The sequence below is a fragment of the Canis lupus genome, chromosome 1, assembly GCF_011100685.1.
Source record: "Canis lupus familiaris isolate Mischka breed German Shepherd chromosome 1, alternate assembly UU_Cfam_GSD_1.0, whole genome shotgun sequence".
In the NCBI taxonomy this organism is placed as follows: Eukaryota; Metazoa; Chordata; class Mammalia; order Carnivora; family Canidae; genus Canis; species Canis lupus.
In genome coordinates this window covers 15631917-15658789 of record NC_049222.1, presented here as the reverse complement: position 1 = coordinate 15658789, position 26873 = coordinate 15631917, and the positions used below count along the sequence as shown (strand labels likewise).

Sequence of the window (26873 nt, the reverse complement as noted above, 5' to 3'; positions counted from 1 at the left end):
TAGTCAAAGTCACAAAAGGAAAGAAAAGAGACTGGGACCGAAAATATATATGTGTATATATACACATATATATACACACAGACACATACACACACATATATGTATATTAAAATGTGTGTGTGTAATAAGGTTATAGTTGCAAAAAAATTCTCAAAATTCTTGAAACATAAACTTACAGTTTGAGAAAATCAGTAAAGCACAAGCAAAATAAATACAAAAAAAAAAAAATACTAGGGCTTATCATAGTCAAACTGTAGACAGCCAGAAAAAAAGATGACACATTACACACAAGAGAACAGTAATAAGAAGAACAGCTGACTTACTTTCAGAAAGAATAAGAGGTGTGTGTACATTCATTAAAATGTATTGAATTGTGCACTTGAGATGTGTGCATTTCACTCTTTGCACATTTAATCTAAAACACTATAAATAGATATTGAATCCTAGTTTGTAGGTTTGCTTTTTCCAACAGTGGTATGAATTAGCAATTTTAATGCCATATACCCTAGCTTGAGCAGAAGTGTAACTATAGTGACAATAATGAAAGCTAGGTTTCTCATCACTGGGGAGGAGAGTTACAAATATGGAAAGAGGAAACACTAAAATACACTCTGCCTGCTGGACTGGAATTAGAGATATGAGTAAAACATATAAATACAGATACGGGAATAAATATAAATTTATACATATATGTGTATGTGTGTATATACATATGTGTTTATATAGATATAGGTGTCTATTTATATGTCTATATATGTGTGAATTTGTATGTGGGGGTGTGCATGTTTAAATCCCTACATATGTATTTCCTAGGCTACCTGATAAAGGGACCTAGAAACAATGACCCATCGGTAGTACTGAGCATACCTAGTACCCAAATTTTAGTTTTTAAAGACTATTTCCGCTAAAAGAGCAGGGAATTTTGCAGAGAAGTCTAGGATATCCTGTTGCATCATAAAGAAAGGAAGAGCTAAAGTAATGCTAGTGACATATCAAAAGAACACAGGCCAATTTGAAAGGGATCTCACTGGCCAAATTTTGAACAATTTGAATGTTAAAATAAATACTGATGGAAATGGCTTATATCCCATTGAATAAAATAAAAATCTATTTGTTTATTTGGTATAAATAAATAAGAGTACGTAAATGGATGGGGAAGGAGGGGCAAGTTCTTCCTTGCAGTAGATCTCATAAATATAGAAGGATGTTTAAACTAGTAGGCAGTGCCCACTTTGGCAGCACATATACTAAAATTGGAACAACAGAGAAGATTAGCATGGCCCCTGCGCAAGGATGACATGCAAATTCGTGAAGCGTTCCACATTTTTGAAATTAGTAAAATGTGACCAAAGATTGAAATAATATAGTAGAAGTGAGAACCAGGAGGATGAGACAGATTGACCAGTGTTGGATATATGCAACTAACAGATCTACCAACAAATACTAGAACTCAGACTGTGTATAAGTGGACCAAGTAGCCAAGAAGACCATACGTCACAAAATACTGTCTGCATAATTTAGACAATGCTTTGTCATTGAATATACTTTTAATTTTGATTTTTCTGAATCTATTACAAAATTAGTAGTTTCCAAACCTTGTTTTATCATTCATTTGTATCAATAAAAAAAAAAAAAAAGGAAATGTAAAAAAAACTAGTAGGCAAAAATTTGATGAAAAGCAGTGTATTTGAATAAGTCTCAAAATATCTCCCTCTCAAATTGCTTATTAATTTCAAAGGAAAAAATCGTATAAAACTTGACATATACCACCTTAACCATGTGAAAGAACCCAATTGTGCAACTCTGATATGATACCTTGAGAAGGATACAATGCACTCTTTGGTAGTCCTACTAAAAACACATCACATCAATCTCATGATAAAGAAACACCAGACAAACTCAAAACAGAGAAATATTCTACAAAATAACTCGTCAGTGCTATTTAGAAATATCAAGGTCAGAAGAGATGAGGAAAGAATAAGGAACTGCATGCAATGAAATGCATGATCTTGTCCTTCATAGGGGGAAACAGGAACTAGCTATAAAGGACTTTATTGGGGGCAGTTGATGAGATTTAATAAGGAATATAGATTAGATTATAGCGCTATTGTATTTCCTTTTATTATTGTATTGCAGTTACATAAGAGAATGTCTTTGCTCCTAGGAAAAAACATACTTTTTTATGGGTAAGTAGCTACATCTCCAATTTGCTCTCAGGTGGTTTGGAACGTGGTATGTTTACATAAATATATGGGTCAGGGACACCTGGGTGGCTCAGTGGTTGAGCGTCTGCCTTTGGCTCAAGGCGTGATCCTGGAGTCGCAGGATCGAGTTCCACATCGGGCTCCCTGCATGGAGCCTGCTTCTCCCTCTGCCTGTGTCTCTGCCTCTCTCTCTCTCTCTCTCCCTCTCTCTGTCTCTCATGAATAAATAAGTAAAAATCTTTTTTTAAAAAAATATGGGTCAAACATATATGCAGCCAATAATCTGTATTTGTGAATTTACGTACTCAAATTTATTTGTAACCCTAAAATCAATACAGTGTTTTAGCAATCATTCACAGACAGAGGCAAAGCAGCAAAGAATTTGAATCTCTTGACTTGTATGTTCCTAGCTTGGGCAGAAAACAGACACACTTGGCCTTCTTTCAGCTCTCATCTTATAAATAAGTATCCTTCTTATGGTCTCTTTAGTGATATGTTTTTTGCATTTTTGTATTTTTTTAGTGATTTCGATATTTAAAATGACCCTCCATTGCAGAGCAGAAGTGCTGTCTAGTGTGTTCCTCAGCTGAAGAAAGCTGTAATGTGCCTTCCAGAAAAATACATGCATTAAATAAGCTTCTTTCAGGCATGAGTGAATGTGCTATTGGTCAAAGATTCAATATTAATGAATCAACATTGTCAATTGTATTGATTATCTTGCTAATAAATCAAATGTTTTAAATAATATCATTTATTATTTATATATGAAATAAGGTGCCTTTAAACAGAAACACACATAAAACAAAGTCATATAATGATCATTTGATTTAAAAAAAATAAAAAAAGCTTGTGACCCAGGACTCACAGGAACCTAATCCCATATTTCCCCTAGGAGTGATAGTTCCAGATTCACTCACTCAGTGTTCATAGTGGCGTTAGAGGACATGACTAATACAAATAACGGCAATTCACTATACATAAATGATAGCTAGATTAAATATGGATACATAATTGGCTATATATCTACACATAGACATAGAACAAATAGAACAAAAAGTCACAGTTGTTGCTGAATCTGAGGTAAAGGTATATGGCAATCTCTCTTATATTCATGCAACTTTTCTGCCAGTGTAAAATGTTATCAAAATAAAAATTTGCCAAAATGTATAACAGATGCATTATTACAAGATGCTCTTCCCTACAAGACACACCAATTGGTTTCTCTCCGCCTAGAAATCTGAAATCATATGGGAATACAATCTTCTGTGTGATATTTCTGGACAATTAGAGTGAAAAAGAAAGAGACAGAGAGACTGATTAAATAAAAACCAGGCATTAGTGAAATTCTGTTGTTCATGCAGAAAAGATGAAGTAAACAAAATACACAAAAGAGAAGCAATGTTTTTTGTTTTTGTTTTTGTTTGTTTTTGTTTTTGTTTTTGTTTTTGTTTTTAGGTGGCTATTGGGGCTCATGGAATGTGCAGTCCAAACAAGACATAGTAAGTAGCAGCATTGGAAATGGCAGTGGCCTTCTAGAGACTGTGGTTCTGTTGAGGGCCTACAAAAAAAAAAAAAAAAAAAAAAATGGTGGTGGTTGGGAGATAAAGTCACAGGGTCCTCAGAAAATGATGACAGGCAGTTGGAGGTTCTCTTTAAAGTACACATAAAATTAGCTTTTCCCTATTGAAGTAAACTGGCTTAGATTAGAGAAGTTCTATTTTGCCAAAAGGAGCTCTCTTCACTCATTCCTCCTTTCATTCCTGGGTGGCGACCATTAAAGCACTGATCACAAATAGTCTGCGGATTTTACTTTTAATTAAAATATGTCCTTTATATTACGGAGCCATTAGCTCCTGACATTAGATTGTACCACTCATTTCTAATATTAATGGATCTGGGCTCTCAGCACTTTGAGTTATAATTTTAACATTAAGACTCATCTTTTTCAAAATTAAATACCTATCCTTAAAAAACTTAGTTAACACACATATATAGCTTCTATAATGCTGAACATCTGATTTAAAAAAAAAAAAAAAACTAATACTGTTGTTGTTTTCAACGTTTTTTCATTGTTTTCACTTTAAGTGATTATTTTAATAGATATAGCTCAGATAATTTCACACATATTGATTTTCCCAAGCAAGCCTTGGAGAAAAAAAAATCATAAAGAAAAATAATAAAAAATTAATAAAGTAAGTCATTCAACTTAACTATTTAAATGAAAAGATAAGGATTTTTCTTGAGACCATTGTATTAATATTGCAATTGAATGAAAGGCACAGGACTTAGGACTCCATTCTGCTCAACAAGTGTTTATCAACACTTACTATGTACTGGAAGGCCCCTGTCTTCAAGGAGCTCACACAACAGACACACATATACACACAATCAATCACATTGATTACAATTGTGATCAATTATATCCTAGCTAGCAGAGGTTGTAAAGAATACTGGGGAAAAGATTATTTAATGATCACCTATAATACACTAGCCTACGACACTTCATCTTTATAAAAACCTCATAATGTCCTATTTTACAGATATGCTTTGAGGTTCAAAGAACTGAAATCACCTGCTCATGGTAAACAGGAGAACTGAAATTCAAACCTCTCCCTACTTCTAATAGCTGTTTATATCTGTTTTATTATTTTTTTAAAGATATGCCATTGAAGTACAGATAAAGGAGTAATTCATTCTACCTTGATGACTTAAAGAAGGTTTTCAAAAAGAAGTGGCATGAATTCTGTCCTTAAAAAATATTATAATGATTGGGCTCCTGGAAAGCTAAACCACTAATGGGATATTAGATCTGCATTCCTGAGGAAGAATCAACCTGCCAGTGTGGATCTGGTGGACTGTGGATAATTTGAAGTTGATTTGGAGGCTTCTAGCTCTAGAGATGTCATTCATTAAAGTAGGAACCACAAAATGAGAGCAAGTTTGTAGCAAGATAACTCACTGAAGTGAGTAACTCACAACCAATTATTATATTGACACATTGTCCTTACCTGACTTTAAGGGTAAGAAAGGTAATAATTGGGCACAAGAGGGAAATAAGAAAATTATGCTTTTATAAACTGAAATATGTATAAGCCCTTGGGATTATCTGAAAGCTCTATAAGGAAATGCTTTATATGTATAAGTGGAAAAAATTATTTTTCAACAACACAATTTTTTTTAGCCAAAATTGCCTAGTTTTTGTTTGTTCATTTTTTTCCTACTGCATGCTGGGAAAACTGTCAGCAATTAATTAATGTCTTTTGAAGTTGCAGTCTTTTTGAACTGCAAGAAAATATAATGCAAAACATTTTGAGCCAAATAACACATTAATGTGACCCTAGATTTCAAACCCATGATTATTTAAGATGCCTGAAGTTATCCCACTGGGGTGTTTAAATTCTTCTAGATGCTCCCAAAACAATTCCTTCTGACCCCACGTTAATTGTCAATCTTCAGAGTCTGGCTTTTGCCAAGGAGAGCTAGGGGTCACAGGGAAACAAAGACTCCCAATACGGATTAACACACTAGAGTCTGTTAAACTGGGATCCAATTTCCCAGGTGTCTTCCCACTTCCTGTTGCTCTGACAACCTCCCATTTGATTAGGGTGGAACCAAGGGGGAGAAAGTAAAAAACAAAAAAACAAAAAAACAAAAACAAACAAACAAAAAAAAACCATGAAACTTACTAAGGCAAAAATAGTATAAGATTACCATTCTAAGTCAGTCTCATATTTTATTCATAGTGTCATTTTTTAACCTAGAGAAGGAACAAGTGGTGTTTGGGAGTGGGGGAGATGCTACTGCCTTCCCCCTAAAGAATAATCTTACGTGATTAGGTGAAGAAACCTAACTATCTCTATTCTGTCTTCCTGAAATCTCTATAGCCTTTTGAGGTAATAAATTCTGTGGCTTTTCTGTCCACAATGTAAAGCAGTACTTTCTTGTCATTCTCTGAAATTTACTCTTCTGGGTTTCAAGAGATGCCTCTTAGATTTAATATTCCAGGAACTATGAAAGCCTGCATTCACCTGACACTTGGACTTCAGTTATATCATCATATGAACTTTCAACCTACATCTATTCATGTTTGACTCTTAATTATTTTGCTTTCAGTAATGACTCTACCACTTACCAGGTATGTGACCTTGGGCTAGCTGCAATGATCTGTCTGTGTCCCAGTTCCTTCATCTTTAAATACATCTTAATAGTATCTATCTTGGGATTGTTACAAAAATTAAATTATTCAATGGTGAGAGAGACTTTAGATTAATGCCTTATTTCTATGATAAGTTTTCAATAATTCTGAACTATTATTTTCATCGTGGACAAAGGCAATGTCTAGATTTTATTGTCTGAAGTTAATGATGCCTACTCTAGGGTGAAGAAATAGAAGAATTGGGAAGGAATATGAAAAGAGTGAACTTGAAATTATATCTAACTGATAATAATAATAATAATAATAATAATAATAATATCATTTATACCTATATAGTGCTTACCATTTATCAGGCACTATTTAAAAAGTCTTACATATATCAAGTCATTTGGTTTTGTAACTCCATAACGGAGCTGGAATTACCCCAGGAGGTCTGTGGATAGATTTAACATCCTTAACTATCATGTTATATTGTGTCTCATCATGGTTACTGAATAAATGTTAGTTATTACTTCATTAGGCTTATTACAAATGCTGCTACTTCTGCTGTTGTTGACCATCATCTTCTAGAAAAACCCAGCTCAGAATGACAACAGCTGAGAAAATGATGCAGAATATATCCTCCAAGAGCATCATGAGCATTGAAAGAACAGGAAGCCAGGTCTCTCTGAAGAGAGTTCCTGATGTTGGGAGGATGAGTTACAGATAGGAAATCTAACCAACTTTAGCTCTGACTTTGATTGGGCTTATATATTCACACACTCACTAGCAAAACAGTCATGAGAATTCTAACTTTACAGTAAATGGCTCAGAACCCTCTGGTAAAACGAATAAGATGCAAAGAATATACAGATCAGAGCAGCTGAGTGGTCGAATAAGAAACATCAGTGGGGGGATTAGACCCCAAATAAGGTGTAAACTATTTTAAAGGTAATGCATGAAAAGTACTACTTAAGTCGGGTAAAGGGTGGTATACTGTAGAGATTGGCAAACCTAAGCCTGATGCCTATTTTTGTACAGTTCTAGGAGCTAAGAATGATCTTTACTTTTCTGAATGGCTAAAAAAAAAAAAAAAAAAAAAAAAAAAAAAAAAAAAAAAAAAAAAAAAAAAGGAGGGATATAAGAATATGTTTTATAGCACATGAAAATGATTTGAAATTCAAATTTCAGTTTCCATAAATAATATTTTATTGGAACACAGCCAACCCATTTGTTTATGTATTGTCTACATCTGCTTTCTCACTACAAAAGGAGAACAGAATTGTCCCCACAGAGACCATATGGCCCACGGTCTAAATGTTTCCTATCTGGCTCTTTACAGAAAAAAAAAAAAAAAAGCTGTCAACCGCTGGCATAGTGCAATGGAAAATAACTTAGTTTCTGCCAAAAAATATTTCTGTTACCTTGGGCTTCCTCACCAAAAAATCAGAGAATTTCATAGGTCCAGTGGTTGTCAAGCTAACCTCTCAGGAAATGGAGTTGGCTAAGGAGCCATTGTCTAAAGTAGAAGAAAGAAGTTAATAGGAAAGATTTTTGCCCTTGTTATAATCGCCCTTCTTCAACCAGAACCAGGACTTTTGGATCTGATTTTCTAAAGAACATTTCTAACAAACAAACAGCAGTGCCAAGAATAAAAACCAGAGCTGACCACTCCTGAAAGGGCCTTTCAGGTTATAGGTAGGCCTCATTCTGCCTTCGAGCTTTCCTGTCTTGTCCCATTCCCATAGCAGGGGCAACCCTCTGGGTTTTCAGTCAGCAAGGCCTATCCTAGATCAGACCAGGCAGGTTCACGCTCTCTTACTGTAAAATCTATATGTTTATTAGGTGAAATTTTTAAGCCTTTTCAGCCACAGCTTTGGTTCTATATACTAATGGTAGAACCTTGTGCCTTGAAAATACTGAGAATAAGCCATTGTTTAGGTTACCCCAGGCTTTAACATCTCTACATGCATCAGTAAGAAAGAGCGGGTAGTCCCTTGAATAGAATGAAAGAGAAGGAAAGGAGAGTAAAACACTGAAGTAGCCTCTGAAGTTCAATCTTTTTATGCCAAAAAGGATATGCTACCTCAGAAGTGGAAGATTCCATCAACAAAGTTGGTCAGGGCAGAGAAATGCGTGCATGATACTGAATAACCATTTACTACCCCCTCCTCATTGTTTTTCAACTTTGCATTGATCTTTTGATAGAACCATCAGGTGACTGGCTGTTTGCTTCAATGATACAACAGACTTCCATTAATCCCCTCTGTTTCCAGGGTTATTAAAGAATGGAGCATCTTCTGGCTCTGTGTAGATGAGTATCCTCTTATTGGGTGATAAGCGATACCGAGATACATTTTCTTTCTCCTCTTAGTGATCTTGCATTTAGGAACTCTGGTTATGTTATTTCCACAGACTTATTTTCACATAGAGATGAGGAAAATGCAACTTTATGGTTCAAAGAGAAACGCTTAACATGGCTTATAAAAAATGTATAGGGCTTCTCCAACATCAAATAACTCTTCGAATACTACAGTGTGGTAGGCTAAGTGTAAATGAAATAGAAACATGCTCCAAACATACCTGAATTTAAAAATTAAAAGAGAAAAAGGCTCCAGGCAAAATGTACCAAAATGTACCCTACTCATTCAGAAAGTTATTAGAAACATTTTGCTAAACACACCACAACTAGGACTTCTTGTCCCTTTGGAAATGTTCAGTGGGGGGAAAAAGTCTGAATGTGAAGATAACACACAATATTCTTGATGCCATGGTTTTAAATTGAAATAGTCTGTTATGCTTCCTTTCTGATGCTCCCATGTGCTCTTGCTCTGAGCTGTTAAACTCTGGCCATGGCAGAAGCAGCTGCATTGCACTGGGGTGTGAAATTATCCTTAAGCATATTTGGTGGAAGAGTTAAGTTTATTCATTGTCATCACAAAAGTAATTGCAAGAACAGTGAAGCAACTGAACAGGCCTGGTATTGTTTGGACAAAATAAGATTTCTTTGTTTCTCTCTTCATAAATATACATTCTGCAACAATATTTATAATAAAGTTCTTTATTAAAATTTTTATCAGAGAGTAGAGCATTAAGAGAATATAGGATATTCTTTCTTTTTTAAGATTTTATTTATTTATTTGATAGAGAGAGAGAACAGGGGGCATGGGGCAGAGAAAGAGGGAGAAAGAGTCTTACACAGACTTCCTGCTGAGTGAGGAGATGCAAGGCTCAATCTCACAACCCTGAGATCATGATCTGAACCGAAATCAAGAGTCAGATGTTTCACCAAGGGAGCCACCCAGGCGCCCCTAGAATATGTTTTCAATTTCACTTTCTCTCTTCCTCTATCTCCCATCCCTTATTTCTAAAAATTGACCAAAGTGCTCCCATCCCACAAGGCTATTCAGAGATACCTCTTTTAAGCATTCTTCAGAGAACAGCATTATAGTCATTTGAATTGTGGCATAATTTAAAAGCAAGTGGAAGTCAGCATGTAGATTGTAACAAATGGTTATGGAAGTACCACCAGCATAATTCCACCAAGAGGCAAAATTCAGTGGTCCACTGACAGTACAAGTGTGGGGTTGGCCAGGAATTTAATATGGAAATTAGAACAATGGATTAGCCTCTTGAATGAAAATTTTCCTTATCTACAAAGCAAGAATAACTACATAGAAGTGAACTGATTCCTCTCAGAGAATTGGAAAGCCTTTTCTTCCCCCTTAGTGAGAGTTTCGTATTTAACAGCATGCTTAAAAAGCACAAGTAGGAGGAAGCCAAGACTGAAGGGAAGGCACCTTCATTCTGACCCAATTTCAGGTTCCTGGTTTTCTTTTCTCACCTATGATAATTATAACTGCCCTGGTCCTCTTGATCTTAACCTGCTTTTATTTTGTGTTACATTTTTGTCTTGACATCTTTATTTAAATATATGTAAATATATGTAAAGTGACTATTTCAAATCTCTGTGAAAAGATTCTATGCAGCCAACCACTTCCCTTCCCCCCCACACACATACACATCACACAACAGCCCAGAGTTAGAAATATTATTACTCCCATTTTGGAGGAAAGAGACCTTGCAAGGTTAAGCAACTTGCTTAAGTGGCCCAAACACTGTTAGAACCAGGTCTGACTTCAAAGCCCGTATAAGTTCTTCTAAAACAGTTTGTTACACAGAACCTGAGGATATATGAGGGGCTTCAGAATTCTCTACGATACTGTTAGCTTTTTTAAATAATAAAAATGTGGTGGAGAATGTGCATTCTCCATACACATCCAGGAATTTATATATGGCATGTCACAGATCACCTGGATGAAAAAGTTAAAATGAAGCACTGCCATAGTTTTAGGATCCACATCACAGTCCTTTACAACTCACTCTTTGTGTAGCAGCCAGACTTTTAAAAAATAACAATCCTAAAAAAAAATCCTCCAATGATTTCCTACTACCATTCAAAGAAAATCGAAACTCCTTGCCTCACTTCATGACACTCCATATGATCTACTTTTCCAGCCTGGTCTTTTATCTCTTCCAGTCCACTCCCTCTCAGTAAGCTCCTAGAGAGGAGGTCCCTCTTTTGGATATTTCCCTCCTGTAACTGTAAGGGCACTTCAAAAGACAGGACAGAACAAAACAAATGCTTTTGAATGAATGAATGCTTACACTGGTAATAGAAAATACAATTCTAATTGTTGCAAGCTTTGGAAAAGGAAAAAAAAAAAAACCACACAACAAAAAACAGGTAGACCTAATAAGTAAATGATGTAATAAATCATAAAAAGGCCCAATCATAGCATATTATACTAACTGAATGAACATTTTTCAGGAGTTTAAATTTAAAAGGGTGAAAAATGTGGGTCTTCCCACACAGTCACAGTGGTACGACATGTTGAAGAAAGATCCTGCCATAGTCACAATGCAAATATTGCTTTAATTTCTTCAAAATAGCATCATTAGTCACATTAAGTTAAAGTTGTTAATTTCAATTTGTTTTTATATTTTCATTTGAGTTCAACTTGAATTCAAATTATTTTACAGTATTATACACATATATGCTTATTTGCAAGTTACATAATTTATGCATGCATTTATATATTAATATATACATTCTGTTAAAAAGAAACAACAGGCCCAATATAGAGTCAACTGTGCTAAGCCCCGGGTCAGCAAATCAAGACTTAATACCTTACCTAAAAGCAGTTTCAACCCCTCTCAGGAATGTGATCTTAACAGGTTACTCAGGAGTTTCCTGATCAGCACTAGTGAGCTAACCTGCCCGACAGACCCTTGATCATCCTCTAAAGGAAGATAACCTTGCCTGAAACAAGCCACTCTTTCTTTTCCTCCTTCCTATAAAAGTCTTCCATTTTGTACAACTCCTCAGAGCTCCTTTCTATCTGCTAGGTAAGATGCTGCCCAATTCACGAGTCTTTGAATGAAGCCAATTAGATTTTCACATTTATTCAGTTGAATTTTGTTTTCTAACAATATAAATTATAATTTATTTATAAATTATAGATTTATAAGCTACATAAGCATAACGAACTTCTCCTAGTTTCTTAAAATATAAGCTAGTATTATTATACAAAAAACTTACATGGGTCCATATATTACTCAGGTCTGGGAAACACTGCTTAATTCCGTGCTGTCTCCCACTTCACATCACTAAAATATCCTTTGAAATCTATTGTTTTTTAATTAAGTATTAAATATGAATTATGACTTAAAAATACAGCATATAAATTGTTGAAAAGAAGGACTTTAGTGTGTCTCAAAGAATTTATCAAAGAGTTTATATTATCCTTCAAAAGCAATTTATGGTAAACATTTCAGGAGGGAGAAAGTTTGCACAATGGATTAAATCAGTGGTTCTCAAAGCATGGTCACAGGACTAGCAGAAGTAGCATCTCCTGAGAACTTGCCAGAAATGCACATCCTCAGCCTCTACCCCAGACCTACTGCACCCAAAAACTTAAGGGTGGGACCCACCCAAGTGTGTCCTAATAAGTCTCCCCCCATCGTGATTCGGATGCCTCCTAACCTTGACCTCACTCTAGGAGATACTGACTCGGATAATATTAAGAGATTAGCCATACAATGCAGAAAAAGCTTCTCCCTGAAAGGGCTTCTTTACAATGGCTTTTTATTTTAATTTATAAAACGTGTTTTCTCTTTGATGTGCATCATACCTTTCTAGTTTTCTTTCTTCTTTCCGTTTTCTTCTTTTTTACATAGGCGACAAAGGTCAGTGCCAGGCAGTCAAAATACTGTTTGGATAAAAAGGCTGTGTTTACAAGATTCCAAATCAAGCAGTAAACTAGATCATCTAATTCAATTAAACACAAAAGTGAAAAATGAAGCCACTCATTCCACCTGTTTGCCTCTGCTCACAGCATAAGGAGAGAAGAAGCCTCACTTATAATTCCATGTCAGGTAGTCATACTCCACTACAACCATCTCAGACACCATGTCTGGAAAGCGCCCCAGAAGCCATGGTGCGGTTCAGGAATTTGTATTTTGAGCCTCATACTTTAGCCACTGTGCTGCCATCATTTTTATTGGTTATGCCCTCTACAACTCTGAAGTCTGTAATTCTCCTAGAACAGGCGTCTTTAAAGCCAGGAAGCTTCCAAAGGGAGTGAGTTGCATTAAATTTGCAAATCCATTTCTCTTGAATTAGTCGAGGGGGAGAGGGGGGAATGGAAATGCAGTTTGTCCTCAAGAAAGATCAGAAAAAGGCCAATTATCCCTCTTCAAATTACCATTTAAAATAATAAATTGTTTCCCCACAAATTCCCTCATTGGGCCCTGAGCATGTCTTTGTATTGTTTCAAACAACAACAGAGAGTCTCTTCTCTAAAGGAAGACACCACAGGATGCAACGAGCACTCCAGGAGAACAAAATAACCGGTCGTTCATCTCAGAGGCTGGGTCCTTCAGCGGCAGGGGGCTTGGCACGGAGGAACGCTTTTCCCACCAGGTCTCCCGACAAAATTATCAGCTGGGAGAGCAAAGTGGCTCCTGTTGTGCGCTGAGTCACAACACAGCTAGAAAACTGAAGCAGCCTCTCCAAGGAAGCTGCTTTTGTTGGGAAGTCTTTGCAGAAGGGGAGGATGTTGAAAAGAAGAAAGGAAAATGAGATCCAAAAGAAAATGCATCCTGGCTTCCCCAGACACACTCATATTGTGTGATATGTGTCCCTCTTCTTGGCTAGAACCTGTTTAACTATAAAAAGGCCCTATGTCCTCGAATCCTAAGGAGAATTTGTGAATACAAGTGCTAGAAAGCAGCCCTCTGACTAATCTTTTCTGGGCTGGCAGCAGTTGGAAGAAGCAGTGCTTACATATTTATTGAAACCGTAGTTAATGCGTTTATCTGAGCTAGGATCACTCTTCTCTTTCTCCATCTCCAGGACAAATTATCCAGCAACCATAAATTTATTTCGGGATTCATGAATTCAAAACCTATTATGAGTTCAAAAGGTTTTCTTTGAACCAAAATCTATATAAGAAGTTCAATAATGGTGGAAAACCTATATTCTTTTCTAAGGAAAAAAGTTGCAACGAACAAGATAATTGCTGGCTGTACTTGTAGGGGGTAAGATACAGTTCAAGGCTTCTCTATGAGAAATAAAAACAAAGTAGTCATCCATGTCTTAAAGGGTTGACATGTTCAACACACATTTTCATAGAAAAGAAAAATAGCTGAAATTTCTGACCTTTGATGATTTATATGTAAACTTAAGAAAGAATGTTTTCTAAGAATCCTGAAAGCTGAAAACTTGTTTTTGGTAGTTATTTTAAAGTGACCAAATCAGAGTCATCCTCCAAAAGTAAAAGTGGCATCACTCACAGCATAGAAAAAGCATAGGTTTGCATGCCAGGCAAGCTCTAATGATATCTTTGTTGTATGTGTTTGGGTAAGCACTAATATCTCTCTATCTGATTGATTCAGCTAATATTTACCTATTTAAGTGCTTACTATGAGCCATTGCAAGGCTCTTGGCCAACAGAAAGGAACAGCAAAGAGGCCAGTACAGCTGGAGGTGAATGAATGAGTAAGGGGAGAGAAGGACAGAGAGCTAAGGCCAGGCCAGGCCACATAGCAGTACCCTGATGCCATCATTCAGCTTTTATTCTTCCCTTGGAGGGATTCCATTAGAGGAGGGCCAGAACCACTGTGCCTGCTCCGAGGGGTGGGGAAACCAGTTAGGAGGCAGTTGCAATCTCTGGGTGAGTGCTAATGTTGTCGTGAATGAGGACGAATGGTCACTGGAGGATATACTTTGAAGATAGAGCCAGTATAATGTGCTGATGGATTCAATAATGAGTGTGAGAGAGAAAGAGAAGGGAAAGAGAACTCCAAGATTTTTGGCCTGAACAAGTAAAAAAATAAAGCAGTCATTAACTGAGCCTGTGAAAGGAGGAGGTTAGAGTGAGGAAAAGATGAAATATCAGGAGCCCAGCTTTGACAGATTAAATTTCAAATGCCTGTTAGATATCTAAGTGGATCTGGCACCTTAAGACATAGGAGAAAGATGTTCAAGGACTAAGTCTAGTGGGACTCCATCATTAAAAATCAGGAGAAGATAGGAAAAAAAAGACAGAGAAAGAGAAGGAACAACTGAAGAATATGAAAAAAAAAAAATAGGAGAGTCTGAGTTTTTGAGAAGCCAAGTGAAGGAAGTTTTTCAAGAAGAGAAAAATGCAGAGCTCCTGGGTGGCTCAGTCGCTTAAGTGTCTGACTTCAGCTCAGGTTATGATCTCAGGGTCGTGGGATAGAGCCCCAAGTGGGGCTCTGTACTCAGCAGGGAGTCTGCTTGTCCCTCTCTCTTTGCCCCTCCCCTGCTCATGTGCTCACTTGCTCGCTCTCTCTCTCCTTCAAATAAATAAAATCTTTCAAAAGAGAAAGAGAGAATAATGCACTGTGTTAAATGCTTCTGACATCAAGTCAGTGGAGACGGAGAAACAACTACTAGATTTAGCAATGTGAAGACCATACAACATCGCTCTGCAAGGGTCAACTCTTGATAAGAGTGCTTGCAGTGAGGTGAGAAAATGATGGCCTGATTGGAATGGTTTCAAGAGAAAAAGACAGAAATTGGGGTCAGCCAAGTGTAGAAAATCCTATTCAAGGAGTTTTGCCATTAAAGGAAACAGTGAGGTGTGCTTGGCTGGCTCAGTTGGTAGAGTATGTGACTCTTGATCTTGGGGTCATGAGTTCAAGCCCCACATTGGACCTTGGGCTTACCGTAAGAAGAAGAAGAAGAAAAAAGGAAATAGTGAAATGGGGTAAGTAGTAAGAGAGGAATATAGGGTAGAGGGAAGATGTTAAAATTTGTCTTAAGATTGGAGAAATATGGGCAGCCCCGGTGGCACAGCGGTTTAGCGCCGCCTTCAGCCCAGGGTGTGGTCCTGGAGACCCAGGATCGAGTCCCGCGTCAGGCTCCCTGCACGGAGCCTGCTTCTCCCTCTGCCTGTGTCTCTGTCTCTCTTTCTCTCTCTCTGTGTCTCTCATGAATAAATAAATAAATAAATAAATAAATAAATAAATAAATAAATAAATAATCTTTAAAAAAAAAAGATTGGAGAAATAACAGCATGTTGTAGGCTAATGGAAATTATTCAATAGAGAAGAGAATTACTGATGCGGGAGAGAGAAATGAGAATTGCTGGACAGATACCTTTGGTAGCCTTAGCTGGGAACAAGACCAGTTATCTAGAGGATTGGCAGAGAAAACAGAGTATATAGACATTGTTACAAAGTGAAAATGGGAAAAAAGGGGGGAAGATAAGGCACAGTCATCTAGCAGGTAAAAAAGTGAACGTAGTGAACAAAACACAGCATTGACTACCAGGCATCATTCAGGGGTCACCCAGGCCCATAATGTTCCCCAGGAATGTCCGACTGCTCGTGTTCTGGGACAGAAAAGGGGACGGGTTAGTGTTAACCAAGGGAGTTGGCCAAACAGGTACAACCAAGTGAGGGCAGAAGGGAGATGAGAGGATATGCAAGAGAGTGATCACAAGGGCAGCCGGGGTGGCTCAGCATTTTAGCAGCATCTTCAGCCCTGAAGACCTGGGATCGAGTCCTACATCAGGCTCCCTCTGCCGTGTCTCTGTCTCTGTCTCTCTCTATGTGTGTGTTTCTCATGAATAAATAAATAAAATCTTTAAAAAAATTATTTAAAAAAAGAGAGTGATCACAATGAGCATTGAATATAAGCTGGGTAAAGAAGGAAGTGAAGACATGAGATGGGTGAAGGATTGTAGAAAGGGGATTGAAGATGGGAGTAGATACATTAAGGAAGCATAGTATATGCATATGAGGTTAAACCTGGATGTTCTTAGGGAAAATACCTGGTCCGGGGATGTCAATGGGAACCAAAGAGGATTCCTCCCTCATCCTCTGATCCAGTGAAGATCTCTTTGAGGGAGAAAACAGCTACTCCTTAAGAGGGTTTCATGGTAAAGCACCAGAGAAGAGCCAGGTTCCCATTAAAACTAGAAGGAAACAATCAGTAGAGATTGAGGATATAGAGGATTTTCAGAGGTCAAATGGGAAAGGGGTTCAGAAAGCAATGACGGGTGCAAAAATGGGGTCAGGGAAGCTGGTGCTTCGAGTTGTGTGGTGATTAGATCAAAGGCATGAGAAATGAGCTCAGGTGGCCTGACCTCACTAAATGTGAAGCAGCCATAATGAGATTAGTCCCTGTGGCCCCCTACCCTTCCACCTGCCTACTGAGGATGTGAGCCTCGAGAAACATGGGAAGGAGAGAAGCATCCGCAGGAGCAGGACAAGTTATGGCACCTGCCTGATTCCAGAGAGGTGATTTTTATCCCTAAAGGGCATTTGATATACCAATAACAAACCCAGTTCTAGCTAGGGTCTGCACTTGAAAGTAATAAAACACCATTTATTAAAACTTATTCTAAAAATCAAATTTGCCTGAATATGTGAATGATCATTAGTCGAAACTAACTTTGGCTCCAATTAACTTAGATCTACCTTTTTTATAAAAAGGATATCCTATTTCTTACGTAATTACATAATTCTTTAGCCCTATCTCTTGCATTTTATGAATTTATTCTTTTCATAGAGCTGTCAGCATGATCTCCTTGATTGGGCATTAGCAATTTATTAATGTGAAGCACAGGGAACACTCAGGAAAAGCACTCATGCCACATTGGCCACAAAAGATGCAATTTCCTTTGATTTCTTCTCATCTTATTTTCAGTCCTCCTTTCTCACTTTCTGGCCCCCTAGTATCCTGAGTGCACGTATTGCCTGCCCTTTACTGTCTAGTCCTGCAGTTTCCTACTCAACCCGTCAAACTCTCTTGCTCCTCAACAGACTAATCTCAGGTGGTAGAAGACATTAAACCATATTAGAGTAATTAGATCTAAGCAATGATTGATTTGAAGGTAAAACTGGGTACTTTCATGAAAAGAGAGAAAATTTATTAACTCAAATACACTTTTAGTAGATAAAAATATTTATGTTTGTGGGGGAACCTGGAAGGCTCAGTCAGCTAAGCTTCGGCTCAGGTCATGATCTCAGGGTCCTGGGATCAAGCCCAGTGTTGGGCTCCATAATAGGTGGGGAGTCTGCTTGAGGATTCTCTCACTCTACCACTCCATCACCACCTCTCTTTCTCTCTCTCTCTCTCTCAGATAAATCAATAAACCTTTTTAAAATCTATGTTTTTAAATTGGAGAGACTGTGAAGAATGGCTACTTAATAATGCCCTTCATCTACTCTAAACTGGCACTATTCTTATTTTCATTACTCACTTGCCATATGACCATCCCAGTATACACACACCACACATACCAAAAATCAGGAGTGTGACATGCCAACACATGTCCCAAATCAGGAGTAATGATATGCCATTCCATTCTACAACACCATTTCCTATTCTAGAACAACCATCGGCTTCTAGCTTTTCCTTTTCACAGCTACTTTTTATCAGATGAAGAACATTCTTTTTCTTCTTCTTTTTTTTTTTTTTTAAAGCAAGTGCCATCAAACATTTGGCCGTATTAATCTCCCATCTGTAAAACACACTTTACTTGGATTATCAGCAGGGTATGTGTCCTCTGAATTTGTTTTCTGGGGAATGGGAATTTATTCAAGTAAATTAATTTGCAAACAGATACAGCTATTGCTGGATGAATGGATTTTCTCTTGGCACTTTGAGGTGTAGCTCTGTGGGTATCTGGGCTATTGGCAATCACTGAAGTCCTCAGATTGCCTGCCAGACCCATTCCTATGATGCTGTAAGAAAATGTATGTAACAATTTTGCAGCTCAGAACACAACTTAGCCATCCAGTTTCCTGCTTTACTATTTGAGTATTTAAATGGATTCTGTAAATGTGTCCTCTTAGATTTCTAGATGTGACAATTCATTTGCTTTTTTAAAATTATTTGTTAATATGGTACTTCCACCATTTCCAGGCCTTGCCTTAAAATATTCTGAGGGTTCTACGGCATGAAAACAGAACCCTTTGAGGTTCAGCAATACACAATAATCCATTTAGAGTTGGTCAATTCTGGAAATTCTTCAAACTCCAGACATTGAGAAAATACTTTGTTATCATACCCTATTGCTCTGAATGTGATAAAACAGAGAGGCACTAAGTAGGCTTCCCACAAGCAAATAAATGATGTGTCTAAATGAACGGTTGGGGAGGGCCTTGATCTACTGATTGTGAAAACAAATGGATATGAGCCTTAATGTCAGTAATCTCCTTTGTTTATTTGTTTGTTTGCTTGTTTGTTTCTAATTGTACCCTTAGTGCATAGTTGTAGAAACAAATTTCAACCCAAGGGACTGAGGTAATAAGTATGTATTCATCAATCTGTAGAGAGAACTTTGAAAGACAATGAGATGTTCCAAAATGCTTTCCACCATATGCAAAAATTCTCTTTCATACAATTTTCCATGCATTCAATAATATTATGATTCTATGAACATCGACCAGCCCAGCACACTCAGAAAGGAGGTAAACACTGATCATGTTTAGTCCACAGAGAGATGCAACAGTAAAGACCCAGCAAGAACAGTCCTCAGTTTACACCATAAAGACCGAAAACAAGGAATATGGTGCCTGTTTCCTGAAACCAATTTTGCAAACATCCCTTTTTTGCATTAAGCCTTGGATGCTCACCGTTCTGAGTCTCAGCTGTCACCATCTGTAAAAGGAGGAGGTTAGAAACAAATGAACTTCAAGTTCTATTTTTATGGTTCAGAGCTCCTTTATGATATCTGAGTTTTATTTTAACACTTTGTGAGATGTTCTCTTAAAAGCCCTAAATTAAGATTTAAATGTAGTAACGAATTCCCCAATTATTTTATTTTCCCAAAGTAAATGTGCATGCATCTCAATCAAATATTAAAGATCTACAAAAAGATTCTTTTACTAAAAGAATGCTCTTTCGGTAGGTCTTTCGTAGTTCAGAAAGAGGTCATCTTGATGCAGAGTTCCTGGAGGGGAAGAAAAGAAGCAGACGCCCCTGAGTAATCAGAATAAGTGGAACGACCATGAGAGCCAAGTTGAATACTGAAAGGCCCACTCACAGCAGAAGGCAAATTTGCTTTCCCCATTAGCAGAAAAACCTGTTAGAGATTTTTCAGGCAGGAGGGAAAAGAATGGTAGGGAAAGGAAATTGTTTTTCCTGGTTTTCCATCTGCAGGACTCCTGTTCACAGGGGAAAAAAAAAAAATCACTGGGAGTAAAATGCTAGACTATGCTCCTTCCTTTTCCTAGTGTAATATTCCTCTATCCTTTAAGAACATGGATGTTCTTGCCCCTTTTTCAAACTTTAAAAAAGAAACTCCAGGGAACTCAGAACTGGGTTGCTAGTTCACCCCTCACAAGGCTAATTCGCAGGTGCCTATAAAGTACCTGAGTGGCAACAGTGACCGTTCACTACTCTCTTCTGATAGGTTGGTTCCAACATAATATCTTCCAAATGGCCCCTTGTGGGGGAAAAGAAGATGAAGGAGGGTGTAAATCAATATGACCAGCAACTCTTTAATCGTCAGAGCTTCTGCAATACTTAATGTTCCCATCCTCAGGGGAGAGCAGCTCTTCAGATTCTTGTTAAAGGAAAAGCTGTAATACACTCCACGAAATGGATTGATTAGTCAATAACCAGATGATTTGTCTGTATTTACCTTGCTCATGTTATATTCTTTCCCCAACTGAGATTATTCTTAGGATTCTAAATTATTATTCTTCAATGACTAAGTTTTTAAAAATAAAGTTTTTTTGTTGTTTTATAAACTATGCATGAGGCTGCCGTGAGTTAATCTACCAATTTCTGTTTTATTTTTTTTTAATCTTCATTTGTGTTTTCTTGTCTTAATCCTCAACACCTTTTGTAAAATGGCTGTTAGAGTCAATCTGGTATAATGTGTACTTACCGAGAGAGAAATTAGCCTCAGTAAGAAGTTACATGTATTTTACATGTTCTTTTTCTCATTTCATGCAGCAGACTCAACAGGTAGGTAAGCTCTATACCTGTGGTGTCCAGTTCAGTAGCCCCTAGTCACATGAAACTATTCTGATTAAATTAATAACAGTTACATAAAATTAAAAAATCTAGTTCTGCAGTCGCCCCAGTCACATTGTTTAGTAGCCACATGTGGTTAGTGGCTATGATACTGCACAGCACAGATACAGAATGTTTCCATCTTTGCAGAAAGTTCTACTGGATAGTGTGGGTCTATGCAACTTGGGTTTCTATGTACAGTAATGCTTAGAGGGGTTTTTAACCAAGCCTTCCTAAAAGCCATAAAATATCTTGAAGAAAATTACTAACTTCATTCTCTGCACTACAATTAATATATGATTTATTTTAGAAGTAGTCCTGGTTGTTGAGTAAAGTTGAAATTTGACATCTTTTTTTTTTTTAAAGATTTATTTATTTTAGAAAGAGAAAGAGGGAGAGAGAGCAAGAGCATGAGTGGAGTGGGGGAGGGGGAGAGGGAGCTAGAGGGAATCTCCATCAGACTCCCTGCTGAGCATGGAGCCTAATGCAGGGCCTGATCCCAGAGCCTTGAGATCATGACCTGAGCCAAAATCAAGAGTCAGAGGCTCAACCAACGAAGCCACCCAGGTGCCCCACAATTTGCCATCTTATACAATAGCCTTTACTACCTTTCACAGGGTGAACTGTTTTTTATGTCTGCTGGCTAGTGATTTTTCCTTTAGCCTTTCCTGCTAGCCAACAACTTAGGTCAAATTCTGTCTCGATAGTGGTTTGAGCAATCACTCCAGTATTCTACTAATTTTCATTCTAATATTGTATTAAAATAATGAGAATATGAAAATGATAATATTTATCCAAAGCTGTGCATGTTTTATAATTGTAATACAACTTGAAAAGCAAGGAAGTTACATGTGCCCAAAGTGGTAAACCTTCAGCTCAAATTGATTATTTTCTGCAGGATGGAAATATGTAATTAGGCATGTCCGGGTAGCAAATATTTAGCTCGAATTGGGTAGTATATGAGTCAAGATAGGACACACTCAGTGGCATAACAGTGTAAGTCTTAATCTAGGGAATCTGGGGGTAACTCTGACTGGGCTCTTTCCATCTCATGACACCACTTAACCTCTGCGGCTGCATGAAAAACGCTAGAGGGTCTTTCAAGCTCATTTCACTATCCAGAAAGCAGTCAGTCCCCTGTCCCCAAACTACATGCAAGGAAACTTGGCGATCATTTTTCTCACTGCCCTTGAAGAGGAAATGTGCGTACTGACATATCACACTGTTCCTGACATAGTCTACCCATACAGAAAATTCCCAGAGATTTTCCTCTTATTTCTCACTTAGAGAACCCACTCATCCACCTCCCTAAGGGAGAAAACACATCTCATCATTGCATCCAGCTTAGAGCCCATGATGTTAGAACAATCTGTATTCTCTTCCATATGGTCTAGAGGTGGCTTCTCTAGATGTGGCAATCTTTGGGTTAAAAAATGGAAAGTTTAGGCTCTCTACACATTCTCAGAGCATAAGATACTGGAGCAAGGACAGAATTCATCCAAAGGAGAAGAATGTGGATGCAAAGTGATTGCTTTACGGTTGGCTTCATAGCAATTTTGACATCCCTCTGGCAGAATCTGTGATGTCTCTGCACCTCAACCAGGGAACAGGAGAGGTTCCTAATGTAGGTAAGCCCTGATTCTGCTTTCTAGGAGGAGCATCCTGAGCCATTGTTATTAGTAGCTTCCGACTCATCTTCTGGGAGGCTCTTTCTAATTCATTACCCTACTTGGCAACACCTGAAGTATGGGGGAGATGAGGATAGACACATGCCCTACTTGAAGTCTATTTATAGCCTTTGAAGTCTGCCTCCTGTTCACGGATGGCTGGAGGCCCAACAGGTGTTTTAAGTGTTGAACAAAGGTTTTACTAGGAAAGGATCATGGATTCTTTGTCAAAATGATTCAGTCATTAACAGTAGGTTTCTAACCCTTTTGCTTCTACCCAATTCCATGTAACTAGAAACTACAACCAAAATTCTTTCTACATGTGGTTCTCAATACAGTGGTGACTACCCTGAGCTTATACGAGACAGTAAGAGGAAGTGCCATGTCCTTAACCTGATCTTCTCCAAGTCACTTCATTCAGCTGAGTTCAGCTGGATCTTTGTCACTCAAAGCCTTTTAGAACACTTCCAGAGGCAGTAGCTTTTTCCAAAATTCAAGGCCCTGAACCTTGGGAAGCTCTTTTTTGGTGTCTGCCTGCAAATGAAATAGTTCTTTCCCAAATATCTTGCCAGTTCAGCTAATACCCAACAGCACATTTTTCTAGGAATTTCAGGAAGGAGCAGTTTTATTGTAACATTGGAAAGCTAGGGAAATTAAGATCAGAAGGCCACCTCCAACAAATTTCTACAGCATCTGAAAGGTGCCACCAACTGTGAATACCTTCTTGATAGGCCTGAGCTGGAGCCTAATCCCGGGATCCATGCTGCCCTCATCCCACATGCTCATCTCTATGCTAGGACACTCATCCCTTGCTTCAATGTCCACAATGAAGATTACAGATAGATCTTAGTCTTTTCTCAGGAGGTCTGACAAGGCTGCTTAATGCTACAGCTCTGTCTCTCGAGCCAGATTTCTTTGTCTGGGGTCTTCTCTGAGCAGCATCTACCCTGTAAACTCAGCATTCATCCGAACCTGGTTATTTCTCCTGGTCCTGAGAAGGGACCCCGTTTGAGCAGAGCAATGAAATGTCTTTAAAGCAAGAGCAGTAGGACACATTGTTAATGGTCAATATTATACAGGTTACAATTTCAGAAATGGATAGTGGAAAAAAGATAAGTTCCCTTTGTTGGTAATACAAAGAAATTGTGACTTCAGCAAAATGAACTATTTTCTTTAAATCCTGTATGCCTTCTGCTAAATTGTGGCTGTTTGGCGTTCACAGCAATACAATCTCTAGAAAGCCTACCACTTTCTGTTACTGTAACAATGACTTGAAATGTTTGGCAGTTACTTAGCAGTTAAACAACAAACAGTAAAGAGGGCTTATTAACAGAATAGAGTCAGTGATCCAGTCTTTCCAATATTCCAGCTTCTCTGTGCCTTTACAGAGGATTGAACAAAAGTAAAATACATGGTTGGGGGGCGGGGAGGTGTCTCTTCTTATAAAAATTATTTTTAAAACATATTAAGCAGTAATATGCCACCAAGGGAACCCCATGCAGTCTTTGCTTCCCCATATGCTGGGGAGATAACAAAATACCCAGTCTTTTTTTAAACTGGCTTTATCATCATGGAGGAACCACACGCTACAGTTAAAATTCAAGAATGTTTCAATCACAAGTCTTCCTTTGCCATCTTACTCTGTACAAACCTACAGACCTTTCTAACTCTTCACAAACAAATAGGAAAAAGTAGCATCATAGTGCCTTTATAGATAGCCAGAATTTTACTAGGGAAATAAAAGACGTGAAATGAATGATGCAACATCACTGGAGACCCCCAATGGTATTTGACAACCTGCCAGAGACAATATCCAAGATGGAATTAAAAACCAAGAGCCAGACATGTTGGTCTTCCACCATAACTGTTGACACCTCCCAGAAAGAAATCTTAATTAACACACATTGTTGTTTTGGGTTAGTTCTTTTTTTCTAGAAGTAAATATGGGAACGGGCTTTTGTTATTATATGTCAACTTTTTAAAAGCACACTTACCAATAATCCCCCCTCCTTCAAAATGCAAACCAACAAATTTTTAATAAGAAAGGGAATGACATAAGGGATTCCAAAGAATGAAGGGCACAGTGAAAATGAATGAGTTTTTCCCTTTTACCCTCTTTATAATATGAGAGCAGAGACACTCAATGAAATTAGTAGGCAGTAAATTTAGATCTAATAATAGACTATACTTCATTAGCTGGGTATATGGAATTCTCTGCAGCAAGAGGTCATGAGATGAGTACAGTGGCTGGATTTTTAAAAGGACTGGATCATTTTATGTCCATTAATAACTTCCTGAGTTTGGCAAGCAAAGTTAATGAGAAAGGTTATCTGATCACTTGCATCAGAGTGCAAACCAGTTGCTTCAGTTGGTATTAGAAGGAACCGCTTCCCTCTTTTATAAGATACCTTACAATTGAATGAATATGTCATGTTTCTGTAGGTCTTCCTCTGAACCACAGAGTTAAGTCATTACTAGAAAAATGATTCTATGCCCACTGAATCAATATTCAAGTGCTTAGAGCATATTATGGTAGTCCACAGACTTAAGACTTACTCTTAAGCGATGTAAAATATACATTTATTAAACTGTCTAAGATCAACGGGAGTCCTCCTTCCATTCATCATCTTCCTTCCACAGTTGTGAACAGAGCAATGGAGCCAGAGCTGGAAATCCTGTACAAGTCACTCAGATACAAAATCTCAAAGATAAAATTAATCTCCTTTACATGCATCAGCATTACCATGAAGAAGTAATGGGCAACTGCTGCTTCTTTTTGAATATTTTATATTAATGCAAATCAGAGAGGTAGTCGCAATATTTCTGAACACCCTTCTGTGCAGGCACTGTTTCTGGGCGGAAGAGCCAGAATGCAAAAGCAGCAGCATAAGCAGTGTCTTCAAAGAGCACACAGCACAAGGAAGAAGGCAGAGCCCTTTTTTTTTTTTTTTAATGCCCCAAATGCAGTGTTTCTTTTACTCTAGTCTCAGAAAAGTGAATGATTCATTCAGAGGTAGTCATTCACCCAGTCCTCTCCGTAACAAGTGGGAGGGATAATTGGTCCTTTCACCCTGTCTCCATTGGAACCTGAGTTCATCATAGTAAACATCAGTGCATTATAAAACTGAAAAATAATGTTATCCTCTCGCTATAAAGGAAATCCTCTCACTTAACAAGCAAGATAATTCAAAATGCTTCCAAAAGCAGTCCAAATTTGTCATTTGTGTTGACAATTGCATACTATCTTGTCCTACTGAGTAAGCAAAACACAGTAGCTATATCCTAAACCCATAATACTCTTACTCACTAAAGGAACACATCTTTCTATTGAAGTAGAGTAAGGACTAAGGCAAGAGTTGAGGCCAGAAATGGAACCAGGTTGCAAAAATGTAATAGGAACAGATACGTTTTGAAGGCTTTATATACCCCAGCATAGGATTTGAAATTATCCTACGGCTAACAGGTACCATGGGAGGTTTCTGAGCTGGGTAATAGCAACATTAAATGGGAGTTCTCAAAATATCACTCAGGTAGGAGTATGGATCTACTCAAGAAGATAGGGTCAAAAGATTTATGAAAAATCTAGTTCAGGATCCAGGAAAAATGATGAGTATCTGAAATACAGTAATGTCAATGAAAGAAAAACAAAGTGAGGTCTTGAAGGGTCACTTGAGAAAAGGTATCTGCAGAATGCTGGGATTAACTGAATATGAGGAAGGGGTTACAAAGAAGATCATAGAAGAACTCCAAGAGATCAGATAATGCCATGATTTGAGATGTGAAAATGGTTCTTTAACCCATCTGTATGTCAAAAATCCCCTGGGGAGTTTTATAAAATATACAGATGCCCCAGAGCCACCCCTGAACATCATGAAATAGTAGGACTGGAGGAAAAGCCAGGCACTCGCAGTTTTTACAAATCTTAGAGATGAGGGTGATGTAGAACCAGGACTGAGAAGCAGTGACACAGGAAACATACCAAACATGCAGATTTGGCTACTGAAGGAGAAAGACAACTTTCTCTTTGAACAGAATGCAGTTTAGTTATTTATGGAAATGAAATCCCCTAGGGGGAAGTGGATCTCTCTTCCATGTTATGTGCCTAGCCCAATGCTGGCACACAAGGGCATCCCCTAAGCGTTTCTTTCATTGAAGGAGTGAACATCAGTGGGCAATCAAAAGCACAGAAGTAGGGGCACCTGGGTGACTCAGTGGTTGAGCGTCTGCCTTTGGCTCAGGGCATGATCCTGGAGTCCCAGGATCAAGTTCCCCATTGGGCTCCCTGCATGGACCTGCTTCTCCCT

General features: G+C 37.9%; 1 long non-coding RNA gene and 1 other non-coding gene across 2 annotated transcripts in view; one reads left to right on the top strand and one right to left on the bottom strand.

Annotated features, from left to right (window-relative positions):
• The window catches only part of LOC111090610, a 69528-nt gene that overhangs the window by 13013 nt on the left and 29642 nt on the right, over nt 1–26873 (bottom strand). The gene's annotated exons all lie outside the window — the stretch shown is intronic.
• LOC119869959 lies at nt 1224–1328 on the top strand. The gene has a single exon (XR_005354918.1). It is a non-coding gene; the product is annotated as a U6 spliceosomal RNA (small nuclear RNA).